A 25,485-nucleotide genomic window follows, 5' to 3' on the forward strand; every position below is an offset into this window, starting at 1 on the left:
TTTGTTGGAACCTGTAAGTCTTGCATTTGGGGTTAACTCCTTTGTCGACTCTGATTTCTTGTCCATACCAAGAAGCACTGAGGGGAAGAAAGAGGGATTTAAAGTGCAGTCTGGGCTTTGTGCTGAATATGACAGTGAGCATTTCATGCTCTGGTTGCTGCATTCGGATGAAGGCAAAAAGATAAGCATCTGGAACTGAAATAAATGAGGTTCTATAACGCTGACTCCAGCCAGGCATACTGCTCCTATTTCACCTCGGGGAAGCTGTTGCAGGGCAGGAGTACCCTAGGACCTCCCAGCACTGGTGGGGTTGATGGAGCACCCCAAAGTTCATTTCATTCCCCTTCTACTGTCCTTTCAAAGGCTGAAGCAATGGGGAGTTATTTAGGACTATTCCTCCCCTCAGCTTCTTCTTACCATAGACTTCTCTCGGAGATAGGACCTGCTGCGGATGTAACCAGCTGCCGGTATAAAGGGCTTGGGCAGGAAGGGGCAAAAGGACTGCAGGTTTTGTTACCTTGATTATCAAAATTTGTTACTGGTGTGGACAGGGGAGACATCCCTTTTTCTTCAAAATTCAGGAGGGACGATTATCAGTTTAGGGAGATCACCATTACAGTGACATCTTACTGCAGATTTTAAGCCAATATCAAGATATGAAAGGCCTGCTGCACTTCTGCTGACTGAAGAAGTCAGCAAGTTGCTACACACCTCGTTAAAGGCAGCCTATATGCCCACGACAGCTGGTGTGTGTCCACTTGACACCTCTGTGTTCACAGAGTCTCTGACAGACTAATGTGATGGCTGTGGATGGTGCTCAGAAGGGACATGAATTTCTCCATCTACATTAATTACACAGAGTGTGAACACAACAAACAGCTTAAATCAATGTATTGACATCCAAATCTCAGCGCTGGCCTCTGGTTGGTGGATCCATCTCAGCTAACATGGACCCAGTCCCCAAACAGTGCTGTGCTGGGTAAAACCACCACCGACTTAGAAGACACTTGCAGTTTAGAAATGTGTGGCAAAAAATGACTAACATGTAACAGAACAGAAGTTCAGGTCAAACCAGAATTATTCCGTGCACTGCAGTGTTACTTCTGCTGTACTGGGAAGAGCTGGCTTACTGTCTTTCCAGCATTACAGCTGATAGGATTAAGGTGGCTTTTCAGAATATTAAGCAGGTTTTCTAAAGGGCTGAAGGGAACAGTGTTCCTGAGGCTCATTCTCAGACCTTCTTACATCTCTTTCAAGGTAAATGTTGAATGAACTTCTTTGCCTGAAGTGAAAATCCCCTTGAGGAATATTAGCAGTGCCTCACTGTGAGTTAACATTTGACTGTTACTGAACTCTGTGCTGCTGTTCCTCCAGCATTACACTCCTGCTTTAGCTTTCCACAAGTCTGGTCACTGAGGGCTCCTGCACTTCTGCCATGCCAAAACCTCTGGCACAGCCCCAAGGCTTCCCTCTGTCCTCCTGCCATGCAACCTCATGTCTGGTGGTTTTACACTCCTCACTCCTGTGCTCTCTAACCTCCCCTTGGCCCTATAATTCCCCCTCACAGAAGATGATCCCCTGGCAGCCAGGAGAAGGATCAGTAAGATGGCAGAGCTAGATACTGAGCATCTGGAGGGAACCACTGGCAAAGGGGGAGGATGTTGAGGAGGCTTAAAGGCTGGTGGTGGCTGCAGAGTTCCTGTGGTAGAAGTGCCCTCTCTACCCCAGTGGAGGTGGAGGAAGCCCTTACAGAGCAGGATTTGTGAAACATGCTGGGAGATGATGGGGAGCTAAGGAAAGAGGTTTCAGAATTTTCCCAGTGAAGACAAGCCTGAGAGGTGGCAGCATTTCCAGGCACTCCCTGCCTGGAAGGAGCACCTCTGTGTTTAAAAGAGCAATCTTACCAGCTTCACTCATGGTACTTTTCAAGCATAAAGAGTTGTAGCATCCAAATGGGGTTTCCTTCATTCCCTCTGCAGCCACATCTGGGCAGGAGACATGAGGGACCTCTAGCCAGAGCTGTGCCCTACCAGCTGTGCAGGACAGCCATGTTCCAGCCCACTCTCCTCCCCTGGGGTCACAGTGGGGACTGGAAGCAGCAACCACCCAGACACTCCACAACCCTCCTCCAGACCCTCACACTGGCTTTCTCAGCTCTGACTACCAAGTATTTCTCTCCTTTGCTGAGCTTTGCTTGTTAAACACAAAGTGGGACAGGAGAGCTCTCTAAGAACAAGCAGTGGGAATGGGGAAGGCAAGAGTCACAGAGCCAAGCCATTCAGTGTTTTTTTTCCAGATTAACTTTTCTGCAATCGGAGCTAGGACTGTAGAAATAAAATCATGGATGACAGAACTGACTTTGGTATTTCCATGGATGCAGTTCTCCAATGTTCATCTTTGCTCACAAGCTTATTCACCTAAAAGTGGGTCCTATTTGGAGGGGAGGGGTAGAACAAGAAAAAAACCCCAGTAATCATTTTATCAGTACCATTTCAGCACAGGTGACAAATTCCAATGCATTTCTACGTAGAAACCATATAAAAAGAAAGGAACATATTAAACATGTTAGAGATAGGCTTAGCAATGCTAGGCTCACCAGCTTTAAGAGGGAGAGGTTAGAGTTTGTCAGTTCCAGCACTTTTAAACTAATTAATCTCAAGGTTTTATTGAACTATTTCACAAAAACTGGCTGAAGTGTCACTTCAGAAGCCCAGTGCTTGACTAAAAGCTGAGAGAGTGAAAAAAAAAATAATGCACTGAGCAGTCATTTTTTTCCATTAATAAGGTCATATTAAAAATGCACAGGCATGTTCTTTAAAGTCTGGAGAAATCAAGCAGAAATTTAATTATTTGATTATATGCAACCAGAATTTATTATTTTAAAAAAGCATAATGTTACAGGCAGGAACAGGTTTGTCTATCAAAAGACATTTCCAAATATCAGTCCAGAAAACATCAGCCAGTGATCACAGAATCATAGAATGGTTTGGGGTGGAAGGGACCTTAAAAATCATCCAGTTTCAACTCTCTTGCCATGGGCAGGGATGCCCACTAGATCAGGTTGTTCAGAGCCCTATACAATCTCTCCTTGAACACTTCCAGGAATGGGGCATCCACAGCTTCTCTGGGCAACCTGGTCCTGTGCTCCCACCCTTACAGTGAAGAATTTCTTCTTGACATTTAATCTAAGGCTCCTCCTGAGAAGACCTAGGCAATCAAATATCAATGTGAACTAATTATTTAATATCAAAATTCATGCAGCATAATTTAAAAAAAAGGGCACCTGCTTTTGTGTCCATCCTTGGGAAAGAACAGTGAGTGCATCAGGATCTGGTAGAAGGCATAACAGCTCTTACTGTACCTCAAAGATTAATTTTTGCTGCTTCACAGATCAGAGACTTTTCAACTGCACATCTAGAAGCATCTATCCCTAACTTCTAACTCCTTCAGGAAATGAACAAAAGATTCCTTATTTTGTCAGTGTGTGGCAGCTGCTGTGCCTTCGGTGTTCACAGCCAGTTTTTGGCACTGAGACCCTGAGCTACTGGGTCACTCAACCTAGTCTAGCAGAGAGGGTTCTTTGTCCTCCCTTGTCACTGGAAATTCCCTTGGAGACCCTCTTTTCTCATCCATCCTTCCCCATTCTTTGTCCTGGGCACTCTACCCCCTGTGCAGCCCCTTTCCTGTGCATGCTTTGCTGCCTGAGCGGTCCTGGTTGTTGGGAAATAGCGATGGCTGTGGTTCTCAGTCCCAGCAATGCTGACCCTTTATAAAAAACCCCACCATCAATCTCCATGAGATTCATGGTGTATTTCTGAGGAGTGACAACACGCTCCTTGTCCATGGTTCCCAAACTAAGGGATGGGTTGAATGATAAATGTGGAAGGAACAGGCAGCAGCAGTCAAGAGGCAGGATGAGCCGGCAGATGCAAACAGCTGATGAGGACCTAGTCAACATTACGTCTACATTCTTTCTGGCATATCCTGACTCTCTTATTATCCTGATTTTTGGATAGACATCCAGTGTCTTTATAACCGGGTTCATGATCCTAGAGAAATTCCAGGTTCCTGCTTCCATACCCCTTCCCAAATGACACTTATCCATCTTCTAGGCATCTTAGTATCTTCCAAATGCAGGGATAAATTTTCATACTTAACATAACCATAGCTCAGGACAACTACTCTTTAATATTCACATTTACCAGGCGCTGCATATATTAGTACTCCATCCCCTTGACCTTGCTACTCCATTCACGTGTTTCTGCTACTCCATTTCATCTTGTTTCTGCAGAGAAGCTCTGCAATTTCAATCTCATAATAGCCAAATTTTATCCAGACCAATTCCAGCCCAAGTCACAAAACCTGTACATTCAAGGTCATATGCAGATTATTTGAAACTATGCAACTGAATTTGCTGTTAAGACATTCAACTTCATATAGAGCTGCACAGTTCATAACAGACAGATGTGCCACTGGAATTGAATAGGAAAATAGAGATATATTTATTAGTAGAAGAAAGAACTAGTGGAGCTTATTTTTAATTCACAGAACTACTTTTGTTTTGCTTCAAACTATATTCTTCAATCCCATAGTACCAATTTTATAGTTTTAAATCCAATGAGGCTACCAGCTCTTTGTAAACATTTGCTTTATCCATTTCTCTTAGCAGCCTTGATCTCTGAGCACTTACTTAATCTGGTTTCATTTCCTCTGGTCTCATTATTTTCTTCCTCTTTTACTTTTTCCTTTGGATATATCCCTTTGGCCTAGACAACTTTTAATGTGTTCTCCTTTGACATAAGGACATCACAAGTATGTTAGACAACTGAATCAATGGTGATATAAGGAGCAGCCTTAAGGCAGCTTTTTTTTTTTTCTTCCTACTTTTAATTCAGGTCTTGACCAGTTAAACTTAGGAAAGAAGCTAGAGGTTTAGTCATTGGAAAAGCAATTAAAATTAATCAATTAGAACAACATAAGGTTCTTAGAACAAGCGTGGTAGAGTTTCTTATTTCTGTAAGCCTATAGTCTGTTTTAAAAACAATTCCAAACTGGACGTGTAATCCAGAGGACTCCTGCGGAAAACAGAAAGTTTATTAATAAGCATACTTTTGAAGACTGGAGCAGAGCAGAATGGTACCTGCTAGAATAACACTCATTCAACTTGAAATGATTAAAATAATAGATTCATCGTTTTGTAAAAAAATATATTACCTTTCAGCCAGGAACATCATTATTTACTAATTATTTCATCATATTTCTAAGGTACTTTTGTAAAAATCAATTAATATAATGTCAGTTGTCATTACATACAGTGTAAGGGTTATTGAGCCATTGATGTATACAAAATATGATCTTGCATTTGAAGATTAAAGCTGTTGTAAGAAGATAAACCAGTTTGAGATTACATTCAGTTTGCATGCCAGTTGTCATGTACCACGAAATGAAGTTTGCTGGTGACCTGTTTCCTTATTCTGCTCACAACATGTACAGAAGCATATTGGAAAAATCCATGAAACGTATTCTTTTGTCTAATGAAGTCACACAGCCTCTGACCCTTGACTATAAGATGTGATCAACATATTTTAAAAAGCAGTAAAGCAAAAGAAGAGGAAAAAAATGTGTGATCTTTCAAATACAAATTTAAAAATAATATTTAAAAGTCAAATTTTGTTATGGGCAAGTTGTATCATCTTTGCTCCAATTAAATACCACTTTTCTTTGCAAGTTATTAACTCAGTGGACTGAGTCATAAAACAAAGTATTACTCAGTTTAAGGGCATCACATGCAAACCTTTAATACAAAGAAAGAAAGTTATCAAAACATATGAACAGTAACTTCAGCAATGTGACCATAACTTAGAGAGAAGTTATATATGTTAGATACACTGACTTAGACTGAAGTTTCTAACATGAGACATCCAAATCTCATAATCTTGGAGGTAGTGTGCCTCCATGCAACATTGTTATTAAATTATTTATTTACTTATTTATTTTGCTTTTGATAGTTGGAATAGGGCTAGGCTATGAGGAGGTGGAAACCTATTTATTTTTATTCATGTTTGATGATTTAGAGGCAGGATAGCAGATGGAAGAATGAAGAGAGAAGAATAATGTGCTCAAAACAAGGCAGTAGAACAATCTTGATAGAAGGGTGTGGAAAGCAAGAATGAGTTTGTGAAGAATGTTGTAGTGCTTGAGAATGCAGAAGCTGAGAACTTGGGCAAGACCCATCTGTGTTCATTGATGGACACCAGTTGTAACTGGCATGGAGAATAAACTTAAGGTAAAAAGAGAACTGAAAGATGAAGTTATTAAGAAACCAAATAAAATTAAAGGTTTTTTTTACTGTTGTTTAGGCAGAAGAGAATAAAACGTTTTTGTGTTGTGAAGGTAAATATGCAAAAGAGTTCAGGAGAAATGCAAAAGAAATGATGCTTGGGACACAAAGCCATGGAGGCAAACAGAGGAGATCAAATAAAAAAAGGAGAAAAAAATTGTAAAATTAAAGTGAGAGCAAGGAAAGGTATAGTATCATGGAATCGAAAGGTTGAAATACAATTTTAATTTGGGGTACTCAAAAGTTCTTTTATCAAGAAAAATAATGGAGGGGGAAATAGAGAAAAGTGTGATGGCAGGTAAAATATAAAAGGATCTAGAGTTGTGGTCAATTGAGTTGCAAAAGTAGAGACTAGAAGACTTAGGAGTCATGACTGAAACAGAAGGAAAATTAAAAATTATGCCCATAGGAGAAAGGAAAGAAGGTAGGAAGGAGGCATCTTAAGGTGAAAAAATGTCATTGAACTGGAAGAATTGTGTGGCCATAGAAAAGTTTGTGGCACTGTTGGCTAGAGACAAGTGGGAAAGAAGCCCAGGCAATGACTAGATTGGTAAAATACAAACAGCGAGAGGTGAGAAGGGGCCAGTGTTTGGTGAAAACAGCCCTGGAGAGCTGTCTGGGGCCAATGAGTGCTGTGGTGAAACGTACAGCAAAGGGCTTATGTGAATTCCTACCACAGAAGTGGAGGCAGGGATGAAACTGGAGAGAAAAAAAAGGGACACTTCAGAGATAGTAAGAGAATAGAGGGGAGTAGAAATGAAGAAATGTAATAGTTCTGATGTAACTTGTCACTCTGCACATACAGATTCCCCTGTTTTGCTAAAATGCAGATTGCTGCCTTTCAGTATTTCCTTTAGAGATTTTCCTATTGTGAAGTACAAATATCAGAGAGACTTACAGCAAGCAAAGACATCATGATATTGTGCCGAGATTCTCCTGAGCCACGTAGTCAAGAACTCATACTTTCAATTTTGCATTAGTATCTCAATTTTGGTTTACAGAGTGAAATAATAATAAAGAGAAAGGAATGCAGTTGAGAAGTATACTAGTATTATGTGGAAAATGCTTGATATTCTGCGACAGGTTTTGTACAGTTAGTGTGGATTTTTGGACTTGAGCAATGGTTTGAGTGTGCAAGTGTGCCTAGCCCCGACAGCTGGCTTCCAACTCCCCTTTGGACAGAGAAAGCTGACAGCTTTCCCACCAGCCTCCTTTTCCTAAATCTCCCCTGGTCTTCCTCTTGAAAATGGAGATGGAGAAGAGAAATAGTTGGTCATTTCTTATTCCTTACTTACACTTAAAGGAGAACAGTGATACTATGGGAAAGCTTTTCCTAGGCAGAAGGCCCTGGAGACTGTTTTTAACCACTTGGAATTAGTACAATCTCTTTTACATGTACTCCATACCATGCCCAACTTCTCTACTTCTCAGTTATCTCCCCCTGGCCTGGGTGACCTGAGGTGTCCCACATGAACACAGCTGTAGCATTGTTTGCAGCTGCTGTAGTGGGAGACAGAAAAACAAACGATTTTGAAAAATCAGGCCTCTAAATTTGAGCTGGCTGAGGGAGTGGAACATGAAGAAGCAAACAAACAATCAAAAATGCCTCAGAGAACCTTGTCTTGATTAAAGGCATGCTACCACAGAGACCCTGGGATTCAGTTTTGTGGAACCGAATCCAGCATACACGGGGTCCTTACAGCCTGTTGTGACTGTGTGCTGTTTTGCAGCCTTTGAAGGAGCAGATGCATTGAAAGCATGGATTTTGTATTTGTCTTCATTTCTACATTAATGACAGCTGTAACAATGCAGTCTGGAGGCAATGAAATGACAGACACTGTGTCCAGATCCATTTGCAAAAGGAAGACTTGAATTTGCTTTTAAGGCAGAGAGAACTGGTGACCCTAACATTGTACTCTTTCATTGTTCAGACTGAATGATGAGCTAGCTGAATTTTGAGATTTCACAGCACTTGATAAATGAAGATCGGTATCTTTGACAGAAAAAAGGGTCATAATTCTGGCATTCTTTGTACAGCAAGCCTTGTAAGGGGAACAGATATTCTGCTGCGTAATTCTGAATTTTAATAAAACCTGGAGCCATGTTGTCTGCCTGCCTTGACAAATACCTTATATCGATAGTGAAGAAGGAAAATAAGATAGTTTATTGTCTCTGAGCTGTGAGATCTAAGAGAAAAGAGTAGTATGAAGCACCATAGGCAGAAAGCATGTAGAAACTACTGATCTTGCCTTTTTTTGTTCTTCCTGATCTGAATTTGTAGCTGGATGCATTTTTATATAAGCTTTACATTATAAACAATATTTTGAAGCCATATTTAGTAGTGTTTCTTTTCCATGTCTTGACTAAGGCTTAACTTTGAAGTCTTCATGATGCACATCATTAAAACTAATTTGAATCAAATATTTTTCCTTGTTCAGTTTTTCTGTAAATTAGCAGAAAAGCCCACTACATCTAGCATGACATATTTTGATGAATGTAAAACATCAGCTGGAAAGATTCTCATTTCTTCAAAGTGAAGTTAACTGTTCAAAACTACTCTTAAGAAAGAGAAGACATTTTAGGGTGTCTATAGAAACAAGCAGGAACTCTGGCTGCTCCACAGCACCTTGGGGAATAAAAAGACTTTGGATCACTGAACAGTCATCTCTTAATTGCATACTTCTGTTCCAGGAATAGATAGAAAGAGTAGATAACTCCTCATTAAAAAATAATTATTTCAGATGTATTGAGTTGTTTTTTTCATACAAGTAAAATACAAGATGGTATGGGAGTGGAAAAGAATTTTGACAGCATTCCATTCTCTTAAGTAATCCTTCAGAAGTGTATTGCAGGATGGAAAAGTAGATAATTTAAATTGTCTGAACTCCATATTTTTTTGCCTTTCATTAAATTTAGTCATGAGTGCAATTTTGCTCTGTAAGAAATTAGAAGGGACAGCAATCTAAAAAAAAAGTATTGTAAGGTGAAGATTGTGGGTGGACAATGACCACTAAGCATTGTTTTGTGTTTAATTACAGAGATGAAAACAGGTTCAAAACCTCAAATTAAACTAAAAAGGAGTTATAATTAAATCATGAAAAGGAAACATAGCTGGGAAAAAAAACTTACTAAGTTGCCATAAGAACCCCTCCACATGCAGATTAAGCAAGAACTCTCCTCCTGAAATTTTCAGTCTCAGATGCTGAATTTATCTTCCATTCTTAAAAGGGGAAAATATAGATTCTGACATTATTTACAGCAACATTTACAATTTACTATTTACCTTGTCTAATTGTTCAGCTTATATGCAAAATACAAATATTTTATATATGATTATTTGTTCACAGACAAGTCTGTACAATAAACTGTGTGTATATTTTACATAACTTTTGATTCATACCTGGTGAATTTTGGAAAAAATGTTGCAAGTTAAATTCAGGACCTGAATTTTATACCCACTGCAAGTGTACAAGCCAGGGGTAAAATAACCTGTGAATATTAGACCTTTAAATTGTATTATTTGGGTAAAGAGCTTTTAGAGAAGAGCAGACACATTTTCTTTGACAGTATTATCTCAGCAGACAAAACGTATCCCATAATCGCCACAAATAATTAGCTTGACAATTCCTGTTTCTGTTTATGCATGCAGAAAATGCAGTGATAATAAAGTTATTGTCTTGCATTTTTTCTATTGAAAATATATCTCAATGATTTCCTGTTGGCCTTTTATTCCATCACGAATTGACTCTGAATGCCTCTCTGTGAGTAATCAGCTGAGATTTAAGCTGTGCCTGCTGATTGGCAATATCGATGGAGCCGGGGGCATTGATGTCTTGCCCTAACTGGGGCTTTCCATAGGCTACCAGGACATCAAATCACTCAGAAAGAGGCAGGAGCTAGATTGGATTAGGTAAATTTAGAAGATCTCAAACCTCTCCTGGCCACATGAACCTTGTGTGCAGCATCTTTCCTAGGAAGAAACAAATTAGAACAAAGATTTATTGGTTGGTTTCAGAGTTTAGGTTTAATTTTCCCCTGCCCCTTCCACACAAAGTAAAGGAATTCCCATAGCAGTGTCGGACACACCTCATTTGTTTAGCTTCTACTGCTTCCTTTTCATTGCATTTGGTGTCACTGTAGATCAAATTTTTACTATACACTTACTTCACCTGTAAGTAAAAAAAATCCTAAATTTACATCAAAAAAGCTAGTTTTGGGTCAAATATTAATTCATTATACGCACTGTTGCAATGCTAGAGGTGTCATTGCACACAAGACATGAAGTGACTGAGTTCTATGCAAAAATCTAAATAACAATCACTGAAAGACATGCAAAAGCAAAACAGACAGTTATTAATCTTTTCCATTTTGTAAGTGACTGGAGAATTAATGAACATTTAGTCTGTGAAAGATTCAAGGCTGAGCAAGGTAAAATGAAAAGTCTTTTCAACAGAGTATTTAAAACAGTTTGGTTTCATTCAGGTTTGGGGTGTTTCTATACTTGCTCTTTTAATTTTGGGCCTGGTGAACATGTTGAACAAAGGGCACTAGTATTAAGCAGAGGTCTTTGTCTACTCAGAAAAGGAAAAAAATATATTTAAGGGATTTTAGCATTAATACATGCAACAGACACAACTGAATTTAAGAGCCAAATGACTAATTCTGAGGAAATATGTAAATAATCTTCCTCACATAAACAGTCTGATTTAGTATTGTGGTTATATTTTGGGTAATGAAATTATATCTCAATGCATAGCTGGAAATGTATGAGTGCGTGATTCAAGCAATTTCGTTTCAAATTCTTTTTATAAGGTTTAAGCCATAATGCATTTAGGAATATGTTAGCTAAATTGACCTGTGCAGTGGTAATATTAGTCCACAGTTCCTGTAACTGAAACACTGCATAACAGGGTTTTAAAGATGATATTTCTTGGCTTAGACATGTCCTGATTTTAAGATCAAACTGAAAGCAATTTCCTTTAGTGCTTTAGTCTCACATGGAGACAAACAAACCTCTCAGCTTCCTAAAAAGCCACGTGCATTTAACACACGTTTTTGTTACACACAAGTTTGTGCAGGACAGCAGGCATGCTGCTGTGATTTATTTATCAGGTAATACGTAGGTTTGACTGAGGCTGAAATACATGTTTGAAAACAAGCAGCAGATGGTTGAAGTGAACATAGAGTTAGAGCCATGGGAACACGTCTTAGCCCCTGGTGTGGTCATGCAAGAATTATAGCTAGCTAATTGAAAAAGTAAATTTTTTTTTAGAAAGTGATTATGAAGGGAAGTTTGAAACTGGATGTGGTCATACGCAGTATTTTCTTGTCTCTCTGAGTCTGCAGAGAATCTGAAACAACTGCTGCAAGCAAAGAAACCAAGGATAAGATATTTTCAAAAGTTTTTGATGTGTAGAACAGAAAAGGAGAGGAAGAAAGGGGGCAGAAACCCCAAGTCTCTTCTGTTGCTGTTTCAAATCCAGAGAAGCCAGACCTGTTTTGACACAGCAGATGCTACATGGGGGTTCAGGGGGTACATCCCCAGCTGCCCTAGTCCATATTTAAATGTCTTTATCCTTGTATCCACTTTCGTTTCTTACTGATTTCACCTCAGCAAGGGCCAAGTGACTCACAATATTACTTATTTCACTACCAGCAGAAGAGTGGTCAAGCAGCATATGCTCAGTGGTTGGCTTGGTGGGGCAGGAAAGATGAGTGCCTAAACAGGAATGACTGATTAAATGGTTGGATGTGGAAATGGAGGCAAAAAAAGAAAAGGTGCTCTTTACATTTTTTAACAATTTTTCTGTCCTACTGCAAGATGGGAAATCTGAGCCTGTGCCATCTGGTTACCTGCCAGATACTAGTTCAACCTTGGATAATTTTCCGGAGCTTTTCCTGTGGCTGTATTTTGAGGGGAGGAATTCTGAGCTCTAGCAGCTCTTAATTCTAGTTCAAATATTAGTGGCCAGGAAGCTCATGATGAGGAAAGATCTCATTTTTTGTCAGGATGCCACATTTGGCAAGAACTGTAGCAAATGAATTGTAAAGCGCTGGTAAAAATGTGCATCATCACCCTGACATGCAGTTCACATGTTAAAATGTCATTACTTCTCAAAGGGATTTTACTAGGCAGACAGGTTTTGGAGGCTTTCTGAGGGGATAACACACAGTCTCACTGATGCCTGAAGCTTTCAGCCTCCAGGTATTTCCAAAACTAGACCTCCTTGTACCTCTGGTTTTTGTGGTGGAACTCTGCTACCCTCAGGACTGAAGCGACTGCAAATCAGAAGACTGGTAACCCAAGGAAGAAAATGGTCAGAAGAAACAGAGGGATTTGGGTACTTCTCAGAAACGGGAAAAAAATATATTTAAGGGATTTTAGAGGATTCAGGATTTCTTTATCTGCTTTTGTGTTTAAGGTGGTAAAAAATTAAAAATGCCCCAGGTGTAGTTCACAGCAGGGCCAAAGGGAGGTTAAATCAGTCTCCTGACTCACAATATGGATGGTTAATCCTCATTCGTGAGCTGTGAAAGTGCCAATTTTTATTAATTCTGAGAACTTTACAAACAGAAGATTAGAACAAAGCTAGAAAGGAAGATTCATTTGTTGGGGTTTTTTTGTGATGAAAAAATAAATGTTCATCAACTCACTTTCCCTAATGACTCATTGAGACAGCAAGCAAGTAAAAACATCCGATTTACTCTACACATCAGGACATAAATATTCTACCTCCATGCCACTGTAATAAAGAGTAAAAAAAGAACATCCCCTTTTTTGGAGTTACCTGGCTGTTTTACTGTGCATAAGCATAATAACCATTATTTTCTGTCATTTTGCAGCATTTTTATGTTCTCTTAAACACAGGCATGCAGGCAGTTGAGGTCCCACATCTCTACTGAAGGTGCAAATCCAGAAATAGTCCCTGAAGTCAGGGATTGATGTAAACCCAGTGAATACAGAACATGCATAACAGGGTGCTACACAATGGCAATAAAGCATGTGTACGATGATCATGGAACAACTATCTTGCCTATGAGCCTTTGTAGCACTGCTGGATGCAAGAAATATTCCAGCACCCAGGTGAACTGGAATTCAGGTTGGGGGAGAAGAAGATTGCGTGTAATGAGCTTGCCCTTGGCTCTTGTGCAGCTACATGAGAGTTTGCAAAGTAGAGCTATAGCTGAGGGCTGATTTAGTCTCTATATGTAGACTGAGTTTACAGGGACTGAAAATGGGAGGTGTAAATTATCCCATCTTTGCCCCACTGACCAGCAGCACTGCTCCCATCTGACAAGAAACCTCCCAGCAGCACTTTACCTGCTGGCCCCACATTGACGATGAGCTGTAGGATGCCCCATAGCAGGCTATGAGGTTTGAAGGGTGGGAGATGCAGCTGAGGACTGCACTGAGCTCCATGAGGGTGGTATTTTTGGTTTAATGTGTGTTAGACAAGCTCTGTGATTTTTCGGATGTGCACTGCCCACAGCAGCAATTGCTTAATGCACCATTAGATTTTACAATAATTGGCTACTACGGCCTCCTTTACAAGAGGAAAAGTGGTTTTCCTGGCATCATATTTTATGTAAATGCACTATTAGTCATATGCCATTGCTGGTATATTTGACTTGTTTGTTGTCTAATGTTTGAAGTGAATACTATTTAAGATTTATTTTGTAACTTTCACAATACCAATGTAAAATATATAGTTTGTTGCCATCAGGTTGGAAAAAAAATTACCTCTTGATGCAAAAAAGGGTGTCAAGATTTGAAACTTCTCAGTGACAAATGGCAGAGGCATCAAATATACCTTGTTCCTGTATATCACTTCTTTGACGATGTGCTTTTTATATAACATTGTGGGTTTCGTTCTTGTCCCCAGAATACCCTTGGAACTGAAGAGTGCTGTCCCAGCAATGTTATTATGCTGACAAAAAGATTTTAATTTTTAGACAGTTATAAAATATATGAATGCAGGCATAATGTTTTAGTCGCATAATATAATACCAGGAATAGCTCACTAGTCATCTTAATCAGATCATCATTCACTCAAAATCCCAATAATTTGCAGTATACCTTGTCTAAATGGAGGTTAAAAAAGACACTGGTAAGGTCAGCAATTAGTGTTGGTACTGAAAGTTGGCACTTGGTAGATGGGACAGTAATTGCAAACTGTATAAAACTTGAAATATTTTACTGGAGAGGCTGCTACAGTCTTGGGGTCTTTTTTGATTGGTAGGAATTCTCATCCACTTACAGTTATTAATGCTTTGTGATTTGAACAGATCCACAAATTAAAGGAAGAGCTACCTTCAAATCATTGTCTCCAGTCTTCTGGAGTTAATACAGTTGATACAAAATCACCATTTTCAAACCTTATAAAATCTGATAAAAGCTCTAAAATGACATTGCATCACATCTGTTCCATTCAGTTATGCCCATTTAAAATAATTACAGTAGGAATTCCTCCTTGCAGAGAAAACTCTGGACAGCTGGAGTCTTCCCTTTAAGCTGCATAAAACTAACAGGCATCACATATTTCTTGTTAGTAATTCTGCATGGCATTTCTCCTGCCAGCCAGTGCAATTTAAAACACCTGGTTACCTGAAGTAAGGTCAAGGAGACTGAAACAACAATTACACTGAGTGTTTTTTAACCACACGAGTATGTTAGATAAGTGAAAATATTTATTATTCACTGCAAGAATAGTTACAGAACTAGCTTGCAGATTTGCTATATTCCTGAATAATGATCATCTAAATTATTCCCATCATTGGAAAGATGCTTTCAAAGGTTAAAACTATCAAGAACAACTTTAGAGATCTAAGAACAAAATTTGTAGCTGAAAACTTAGCCCATCAATAATTCAAAGTAGTTCTAGCGAATGGCATCTATTTATTGGCGATGTTTTATCTAAACCTGTAGCTCAGTGGGTTTGATTGCTCTTCTGTGCCACAAGGTGTCATTGTTTTACCATTATCAACTTTTAAAATCCACACTAAAGGAAAATCTGCAAAAATTCCTTCGTCTGGAGTTTTAAGATCTTGGAAACATACACAGACAATTATCTAGGTTTTAGTTGCTTGAGAAATGTAGAAAATAGCAACCTGTCATGGACTAAATCAGAAAGATCTCTCTGACACCTACTAATGTGCCAGCAAGCTTTCAAGGTCTTCTGGCTGGTTTGTTTTCCCCTTTGTTGTGTAAAGGATGTTGTGTGGCCATTTGATGCCCTTAGCTCGGTATGTGGTATAGAATTTTTGTTCCATTTGATGGTTTGGAGGATGGCACGTGCCATTTTGACAGACCCATGTCTGGTGCACCTCAGGAGAAGGTCAGGATCATACTCCTGCATTCTCACACCCAGCTGCTTGTCCCGGGAAGGCTGTCTGGCTGATTGCTTGATCATAGAATGATTTAGGTTGGAAGGGACCTTTAAAGGTCATCTAGTCCGACCCCCCTGCCACAGGCAGGGACACCTTCCACTAGATCAGGCTGCTCAGACCCATGTCCAACCTGGCCTTGAATGTTTCCAGGAGCAGGGAATCTGCCACCTTTCAGGGCAACCTGTTCCAGTGCCTCATCACCCTAATTGTAAAACATTTCTTCTTGACATCTAATCTAAACCTGCCCTCTTTCAGTTGAAAGCCATTCCCCCTTGTCCTATCACTACATGTCCTGCAAAAAGTTCCTTTCCAGCTGTATTGTAGTTCCCTTTAGGTACTAGAAGGTGCTATAAGGTCTCCTCAGAGCCTTCTCTTTTCTGGGCTGAGCAGCCCCAGCTTTCTCAGCCTATGAAGTTGTGCTGATTAATAGCTGGTGCTATTAATGCAGTGCTCTCTATGATACTGAGCCTGCTACACAGACTTCAGGTAGGATACTGTAAAGAAGAAATTCTACTGTTAAGCACATACAGGAAACAAATGGGCTTGAGCATTAGTACTGCTAAAGTCCAGGAATATTTATGCATTCAGAAGATTTTCCAGACAGATACTTTGTTGCCAAAACATGGCTAAATTTCTCAGAGGAAGTCTGAGGGGAAGCAGGTATCCATCACTTGTACAGGGCTTGTCTGGTTCACTGCTGGGAATTGGCCACTCAGCCAGGATTTCTCCTCTGTTCTGAATGGAAACCATGTAGGGAGTTGCTCAGCTATTGAGCTGTGTGCTCTGTGTTCAGGGCAGCCAGAAACGGTATTTCAAATGGGGTCATGATGCAAAAATCCTGAGAAAAGCTAGGTGGTGAGAGGGAGAGGGAAAAAGGAGGGAGTAAGGTGAGTTGGCTCACAGATACAGCAGGAGAGACCTGGCAACTAGTTGAAAGGCTGGAAAAAGTGCTGGGAAAGAAGATGTAGCAAAAGAGCTGTAAAGGAGTGTTGTGCAGCAGATGAGGAGATATTGCTTATGACCTTGGAGAAGATATCTGAGTTTCCTAAAATGGGATACTTTAATAGGAAACTTTGATGTGTTAATAGGAACCTGTTGGTATATTACACAAGCATTCAATGTTGAGACCAAAGATGATGAGCTGTGAATTAAGAAGGTCAGATACTGCCATCCTATGTGTATCCACAGATTATAAATGCAGCAACATACGGCTGAAATAAAATAAATTAAAATAAAATAAAGCAGATATCCTAGGCATGAAATCATGTAACTGTCAGCTGAAAATGGATGTTAAAGATGGTGAGTAGGTCCTTCATTTTGTAATCTGCCTTGGAAATCTCAGTGGACCTTCCAAAACTTCAAAATAATTTGAAATGTTTCTGCATCCTCGGATGAAAATTATTGACAGAATGGTGTGTGAAAAGTTTGCTGGAAATTGCTGTCTAAATCATTACCTTTTCTATGCATGAATAGTGACACTCTGAAGAGTGCCCAAGTGTAGAAAAGAGGGAATTTATTCACTGGAGTTTGCTGGATTTTAGAAAGACATTAGGCTATGTAATTGCCTCAGTCAGTTTGACAGAGGGAGAGGAAAATACGGCTCTGTTGTATCAACTTTTCTTCTGAATTTTAGCACTGGTTAGTTAGTGATACATTTTTTGAGCAGCCAGAGAGCTGTAATTCAGTACTGATGTTAAAAATGTCAGTAGTAGAAAAGCACACAGATCCTTCTCTCTGGGCCTCCTGCTTTTCTTTTCTTCCTAGTGAAATGTACCAAACACATCTTTTTGTCTTTGATTTAATGCACAAAACAAGCCACAGTTTTTTATGCAATATCTCTTACCAGAAGCTTCTGCATGTGTCATCACACAATGCTTGCTGGCAGCAGAGCAGTGTGGCATCCACTGCACTGTGTGCTGGTGTCTCACCTGACCCTGCTTTCAGCTCTCATCGCTGCACATCTTCTCAGGTAGGTTTCCCTGTGTTTAGCTGCTTCACCCTGTTTTTATTTCTGCTTTCATTAGGTCTCACAAGCCAACAGATGCATACTTTTAGCTACCTAAACTGCAAATCAGCCTTTACAGAACCAGTGTTTACACTAGTGATAGTTAAATCTACTGGTAGGCATAGCATGACTCCTGCCACTGGGATAGAAAGTCTTTATGATATTCAGGAGGAAGGTCTTTAGGATCTTTATGCACTGTGTAAAACCTTTCCCCAGGCTATCAAGGGTACCTAACATCTTTGCTAACGATTCCCCAAATGTCACTGTGCTAGTGATCTCTTTTCAGCTCAAACCATAAGCTGTGGGTGTCTATTTCTCATGAGACAGATAACTTGCTTTGTGTATAAGCTGCGCCTCAAACCAAGTGGAAAATAATAAATAGCAATAACATTTCTGATGGAAAATTCTTTCCACAGAAGGGCTCAAAATGTCATGTAACAGTTACAAAGATAATGTTTCATCTATTATAAAAAACCCACCAAAACTTTATTTTTCCAGCCTAGGAAGCGGTGAGACTTCAATCTTCTCTTTTGCCTCCTTGTGTACCAGTGCAGATGCAGCAGTGGTGGTTCTGCCCACGACTTGCAGCTATGGCTGTGATGTCATGTTGGTGATTTGTGGAGCAGGACCTCCATCTGCTGCTGGCCAAAAGTCACAGCATGGCCAGTCTTCCTCTGCAGCCCTGGGAAGAACAGCTCAGGTGTCCGAGTGCAGCTTCAGCCTCACTGGAAACATTTCTCTGGCCTTCAGTGCAACAAGGCAAAGAAATGCCCCTGTTCCTTTCAGGGCTTGACAAGCCTCGTTTCATAAAGGCTTTTTGCATTTGCCAGATTTACAGTAGGTGATCAGGAGCTGTTTATGAAGGCACAGCTTGGCCCTTGAACACCTTCCAGGCAGTGTGTTACCATGTACTCAGTTTGCATAACCTGCTTGTTACACAGTGGGTATGTGATAGATTCACTGAGTACTGTCAAGCTGTCATGCATCGAAGAAAAAGACAAAAAATCAAAGTATTTACCTTTTCAGAGTCCTTTGAGGCTAAACAGGCTGCCCCCAGTAACACACAATGACAACACTCAGTGCTCGGTCAGATCGTGTTCTTGAAATATGTGTCCATGTACAATCACCACAGGGAGGACTCACGTTGAGTCAATGTGAGACAGTGACATGATGACAGAAATATTGGGGCAGTCAGATTGCCCAATTTTGGTATTCCCTTTATCACATTGTGCAAAACATTAGAACAAAGCTGTGTGGATGCTGAATGCAGAAGCAGGTAAGATAAAAGTTATCTTCAACACGGGGAAGAGAAAATTAGAGAGATTAGAGGGGATTGCTCTAATAGCCAAGTTTTGTATTCACTAGATTTAACCTGCATTTTCAGCTCCAGGCAGGCTGTATTGATTAATTGGAGAGGTGAGTAAAGTGCATGATTTTACTCTGTGGAAAAAATAAAGAGAAAATGAGGTGACCCCTTAGAATAACTCACTTCAGTATAAAGAAGCTGGTACTGAAGACTGCATAGGAAATAGGTTTCTAGTGACCAAATTATTTTTCATTCTTTCCCACTGTCATTATGTTAATCAAGAGATACAGATGCTCATCTACCAACTTCTCATTAACGTTCAAAGGCACTTAACTGCTATTTTTGCCTTTGAAATTCTCCCCTCATGATACCTAACACATTTCCAGCAGTCTGCCATGCTCAGCATTTATCACATACCCAGTAATCCCTATCTTCTCCAGCTTCTGTGCTGACAAACATTAGGCCTATATTTCAAAAAATTAATAACCAAAGGGACACATTTCAGCTTAACAGAAGCTCAGGATTGTCTTGGTTTCCCACAGCAACCATCAGGAATACTGGAAGAAAATAGGTCAAATGAAAACATTATATGACAAGATTGTAGGTAATCATAGTGTTATTTCTGAAAGATGGTTGCACAATTGTTAAGATGGGATGTGCTTTACACACCAATTCCTCTAAATTATTCTAATAAAAAAGAAAAAAACACTATACTGTAGGAGCATTTGACCCATTTTGGATAGAGAGCAAAATTAATAGGTCAAAGGAAAGCAACAGTTACTTTCACTTTTGCCTGGCATTTTAGTGAACATTTTCTAGAAACTTCTCCACAGGACTAATTCTGTTTTTTCTATTTGGGCCAGTGTTGTAATGATTATAAATTTGACAGCTAAAACAATCTATGGTGCAAATAACAGCAAAATATTGATCTAGGATTAACAGGAATTTATTTTCAGGCTACCGTTCTTTAACAGTTTCCTTGGTTAGTAACATGTGAATTCTTTGCAGTTCTCTATTGCTTTTCTTGCTGTTATTTGTTATTTCATCACAGAAGCATTTGGGGGACTCTGTAATGCTCTAGAGAACTGCTGTATAGAATACGGAGAGCAGACTCTTCTAGATCCTTATGATCCTTCCACAAAGACAATCTGTTCTTTGCAAAGGATAAGCTAAATATGTTAGTGAGTGATGCTAACCTCTGAGAAAGTAGGAAGTAAAACAAACAGGGTTTAAATAGATCATGTGCTTGGACAGAATATAAAGTAGGACTAAATTTAGAAATACTTTGGTTAATAAAGCGAGAAAAAATCCCAAATTTTCAGCCAAAGGAATCAAGTTTGAGAAAATATATGTGTTTAACACTGTCACCTTATTTTGAGTAGGAATTGATTTTAATGAGGAGAGCAAATGTTCCTCTTGATAAGCAGACAAATTGAATTTCAGAACCTAGATGCTATCTTTATAAGCTCAGGAGAGCAAAACTCCTCTCTCCATATAACATACAGCTTCAGTTTTCCTCAAAACAGTTTCTATAGGAAAACAGAATTCTGCATTTGCTGGACTGAATAGTGTGAAACACTGTTAAAGAATGGTTTTGTTTTATTTTGGTTTTTTTTTTTTTTTTCATAATACCCAAGCCTTTTATTTCCAGTTACATGTACGATGAAACAAAGCTAAACATCACCTCTTTCTTCTGCTACTTCTGTTCAAAACCTCTCCTGGGTGAAATGTGGCATCGAAATTTTTAATTTGTTCATTTTGGTTTTGCCAAATGCTTCCTCCATCCTTCCTACACTTTTCTGTCCTCAGATGACAAATGCTAATTACTGTCTACAGAGTGTTCTTCTTCCCCCTTGGCCAGGTCCTGGCTTAAAACCTATTTCCCACCAGGGAGCAGTCTGGAAACAGTAGTTCTCTCTTATGGCACCGAGTAACTTGTGCCACAAGACACATCCCCCACCACCACTGGGACCTGCTCAGTCTCCATCCCAGTTCCACAGAAACACTGCCACAGTCTGAGCGGAGGTGAGTGAAGCCTCTTGCTCCTCACAGATTCTCATCCAGACTATCATATCCTTTATCATACACAGGAGTCTTTACGCTGATCCATGTCTTACAGGCATATGAATTTGAGGTTGTTTTCCACACACAATTTAATAAAAAGAGTATGGTATTCTGCTTTTACAAATAAACAGGAAAGAAATGAAGCATTAGACACCAGCTGTTGATCTTACTGTCAGCTATTTTTGGAGCAAACTGTGACTAAAACTATGTAACAAGGGGACTTGCATAATGGCATTTGCTTCATTCTGCATTATAATGCAAAACTCTGTGCCCTATGACTCCAGCCACAGTATTTTATATTAAAATAGCTGATGATGCAAATCAGATTTCACTACTGCTGAGACCTTGCTCTCTGACCTTTCTTCCATTCATTTGGGGAAAAAACTCCACCATTTCCTTCCAAATGTCTCCCCAAAAGCTTTTAGGAGATAAATATTTTTCCCCTGCTTTATTCAAATGTAAACTTGGACTCATAAAGTTTCATTAAAAGAGCATAAATCTTTCCCCTCCAGAAGTTATCTGCCATGTTTCTTCTTATCCTTTGGATGACTGCAGTAATTTTTATGCTGTGCTGTCGGGAGTGTAATGTTAAGTGCTTCATTAATGATGATTTGTGCCATTGAAAAGTTTAAAATGGGCAGATCCTGGCAAGGACCTGACATTATTTATTTTCGCTCTTTGTATTAAACTCTGCAAAGAACATTTTAAGAGCAGTTTTGCTTCTACTTGGGGATGCTATAAGCAGTATTTCATATGCCATTGCCTCAGAGACAGCATTAACCAGGACAACAATAATAATGGCTGCACGCATTGCTAATAAATATTTGCATTTATTTGTAATAAAAGGGATACATTTCACTGTGTGAAAGGAAGGAGATAAGTAGAGAGATACTTGTCTGCATTTGGAATAAATGGTAACTCCAGAAATTTTCTGCTTGAAGAGTTAGGAAACAATAATTGCATCTCAAGGCCCCAGGCCCCAGAGCATGGTACAGCAGTGCAGCTGAGAGCAAATATATCTGGGAGCTGGGAATTGCCCCAGGAGACAGGCTGGGGCTCCCTGGGTGCCTCACTTCAAATAAAAATGAGGAGACTGCACTTTACTTTGGAGATGGAGAGGAATAGGAAGGAGAAGGAAGAAAGAGGGGATGGATGCCTCAATGCTCTCATGTGTTGATGGATTTAGGTCCTGACCTGGCTCTTGGTTTGAGGCCTTGTTCTGGGTTTGGGGGTGTCCAGCTTATTATGTGCCTGAAGAGTGAACCAGGGGGCAGAACTCCTGCTAAAATACAGGTGGGATAAAATAGTCACAGCACAAGTTAATGTAGGAAAACTGAAAGACCTTATAAAATTTCACTATCTATTTGAATATTAACTTTTTCTTTTTCTTGTTTTTCCTCCCCACTTACTATTATAAAATAAGGGGAAATAGAGGCTTATTTTCCAAGCAAAATTATTTTTTACTAAGACCAACACAGAGTGCTATAATATGGTCCTTTGCTTAACTACAATTTTTGCAAAATGTTGAAAAAACATGAAGTTTATTGGAAACAAATTTGGAAGAAATGTAATTTTTTGTCTATTTGATATATAAATAGACATTTCACTACAGCTTAAAGTTTACATGACCTCATTTAAACACCAGAAACAGGGACTACCAAGTGGTAGGTAATTTAATTTGTTTATTTTAGTTCACTAGAACTGTATTTCTCTAGGTAGACTGGGGCTTATGTATGTATATTAGGAAACTGAAGAGAATTACTTGAGAAAATTTGAGACTCTCATCTGTGGACTCCAAGGTGACTTCTAGAAACAAAGAATGGGAACAAGCTGCCTTTCACAGTCAGAATAAAAAAAAAAAGTTAAAAGTACAGTGTCCCAAAAATCAGTTTTAGGAGCAGTATTAAAAAACTTTGCAGGAAAGGAGAGGAAAGGTCAAATACAGTATTAAAGGTCTCTGAATTAAATACCCTAGAGAAATTAAATTGTTAATAAAGACTCTTACAGCCTCTTTATGATTAGTGTTTCTTGGAACTTTGAAGAGACCAGATTGTCTGTGCAATGTAAAATGTCACTGGAAAAATATTCATTTAATCAGTATGGATTAAAATACATGAATATTTGCCTGGCTCAACACTGCTGCAATAATTTTCTAGCACACTTCTGCAGCAGTCAGGCACCAGCCTACCTGGGTCTGTGGTTCATAGTTCAGTCATTCTTTCATTTCCCTGTACTGGAAAAATACAGAAATCAGTTTTATAGAGTGAAATTCTATAGAAATTATAGTTCCCACAATAGAAATAAAAACACAAAACTAGATGTAAGGGGCTGTCACCAATTTCAGTGACCAGACTGCTACTTCTTTCAATATGTCTGGCAAAAAATCCCCACACAAATGGGTTCACAACATAGGAATTATTTAGTAAAGATTGTATTCAGTTTAACACTGGATCAAACAGCATAATTTAATTTAGTGGTAGAGAAACAGTGCAAACAAGAAGGCACTTGTCACATGGGGAGGAAGCGACTCCATGAGGAGAGGAGTCATCAGGAGGGAAGAGTAAGGAGGGAAGTCCAGCTGGAAGAGCATGCCAGCACTGGTGTGAAAGGGACAGAAACTGGGATCCCTCACAGCTACCACTCTTCTCCTGATGAGAAATAGATCAAGTTCTCCCTCTCTCTGTAGGATGCAGCAACCTTGACATGCTGCGAGTCCGTGGGATGGTATGAAAGACAATAAAAGAAAGGAATGTGCTCACTCTAATTGGCAGGGGAAAAAATAACAAAGAAGCAGCAAAAAAATTTTTGTGAAATAAATCTTGCTAGGGTACAGGCACACCTTAAGAGCTGTCCAGGTGGTGCTATTCCCCAAAAAACAAATTAATCTGAAACACTGATATTTATCTCCAGGATTATGATGACCTTGCGTCAGCAATTTGCTGTCAGTGTTAACAGTGGCAGAACTGATACTCAGAAACTCCCCAAACATTTAAAGCAACACAGATGTCATATGTCTACTCCCAGTTAGCAACACGAGATATTAGTAAGCCCAAGGATAAGTTAAAAAAAAGTTTTATAAATCCTATATACATTCCTTTGCCTTCTGACTAATGAAATTGCCTTGTGGGTTCATTTTCCCATTCCATTTCCTCCACCTAAAAGCAGCAGTTTGAGAAGCTCATTTCCATTACAGATGCTGTTGGTGCATAAAAGGAGAGTGCCTGTGGAGAAAGCTCTGGATTAGATGTGCTCCCTGTGGAGCACGTTTTTTATCAAAAACCATTTCTGATAAAACGTGCTATTTGAGTTATTTTTCAGTTGTAAAGAATCTCGTGCAAAACTACTGCAGTTGGGTCACAGTAATACAAAGGCTGCAGTGCCCCAGAGCTGGTGTATGAAGAAAAGTTACATCAGTGCTGCATAAAGAGATGGTCAGGACACTGCACAATCACAAATACAACTATGTGGAATTTTTCAAATTAGTACATTGCTCTCTTGAAATGTATCTATAAAAAAAATCAAAATAATTTGCCAATGTGTGTTGAGTTTCGTAAGTAGTTCAGCCCTTCCACATCTTCCCTCCTGCACAACTAATACGCCAAATGGAAATTTTTTTTAGACCCATTTTTACCTAGTTCTTCCACCATAAGCCTGTATCTGTTTGTAGATTTCAGATTGACCATCCTGTGGAAATCTCAGTTGTTATATTTTAACACATTAGGGAGCTGGGTAGATAAGGAAAATGCTTTTCAGGCCCACTTTGAAAAAAGGCTGAAATATCCAGTTTGTGTAAAGTATATGAGATTCCATACACAGAGAAAAGTGATGGCATGTCCCAAAGGAAACATTTCAGGAGGAGTTAATCCTCATCACCCTAGTCATCAGAAACTCAGCTATAACCAATTAATCCCGTGGAAACCAAATTTCATCAGTTCCAGTCCTCATGACACTAGAATCTCAGTAAAACTTCCTTTTATGTCAAATGATCACAGAATCTCAGGATGGTTCAGGTTAGAGTGGACCTTAAAAGATAATCTAGTTCCAACTCCCTTGCCAGGGTCAGGGACACCTTCCACTAGACCAGACTGCTCAAAGCTCCATCCAACCTGGCCTTGAACACTTCCATGGATGGGGCATCCACAGCTTCCTGTTCTAGTGCTCACCACCCTCACAGTAAAGGATTTCTTCCTAATATCTTATCTAAATTTACCCTTCTTCAGCTTAAGACCATCCTTCCCTTATCCATGTCCTACATGTCCTTGTAAAAATTCTCTCTGCAAACTCCTGAAAAAATTCCGTAAGCTCCCTTTAGGCACTGGAAAGGGCTCTAAGGTCTCCCCAGAGCCTTCTCTCCTCCAACCTGAACAACCCCAAGTCCCTCAG

At 39.5% G+C, this 25,485-nt stretch overlaps 1 long non-coding RNA gene across 1 annotated transcript in view; it reads left to right on the forward strand.

The window, feature by feature from the left end:
* The window catches only part of LOC127474402 (uncharacterized), a 67,885-nt gene continuing 42,400 nt past the window's right edge, over window positions 1-25,485 (forward strand). Inside the window, exons 1-2 of the long non-coding RNA XR_007905840.1 lie at window positions 1-13; window positions 1,258-1,325. This is a non-coding gene — a long non-coding RNA (uncharacterized LOC127474402). The remainder of the gene's footprint in view (window positions 14-1,257; window positions 1,326-25,485) is intronic.

Source organism: Manacus candei, unplaced genomic scaffold, assembly GCF_025592945.1.
Source record: "Manacus candei isolate 608988 ecotype Guabito, Panama unplaced genomic scaffold, ASM2559294v1 h1tg000041l, whole genome shotgun sequence".
Lineage (NCBI taxonomy): Eukaryota > Metazoa > Chordata > Aves > Passeriformes > Pipridae > Manacus > Manacus candei.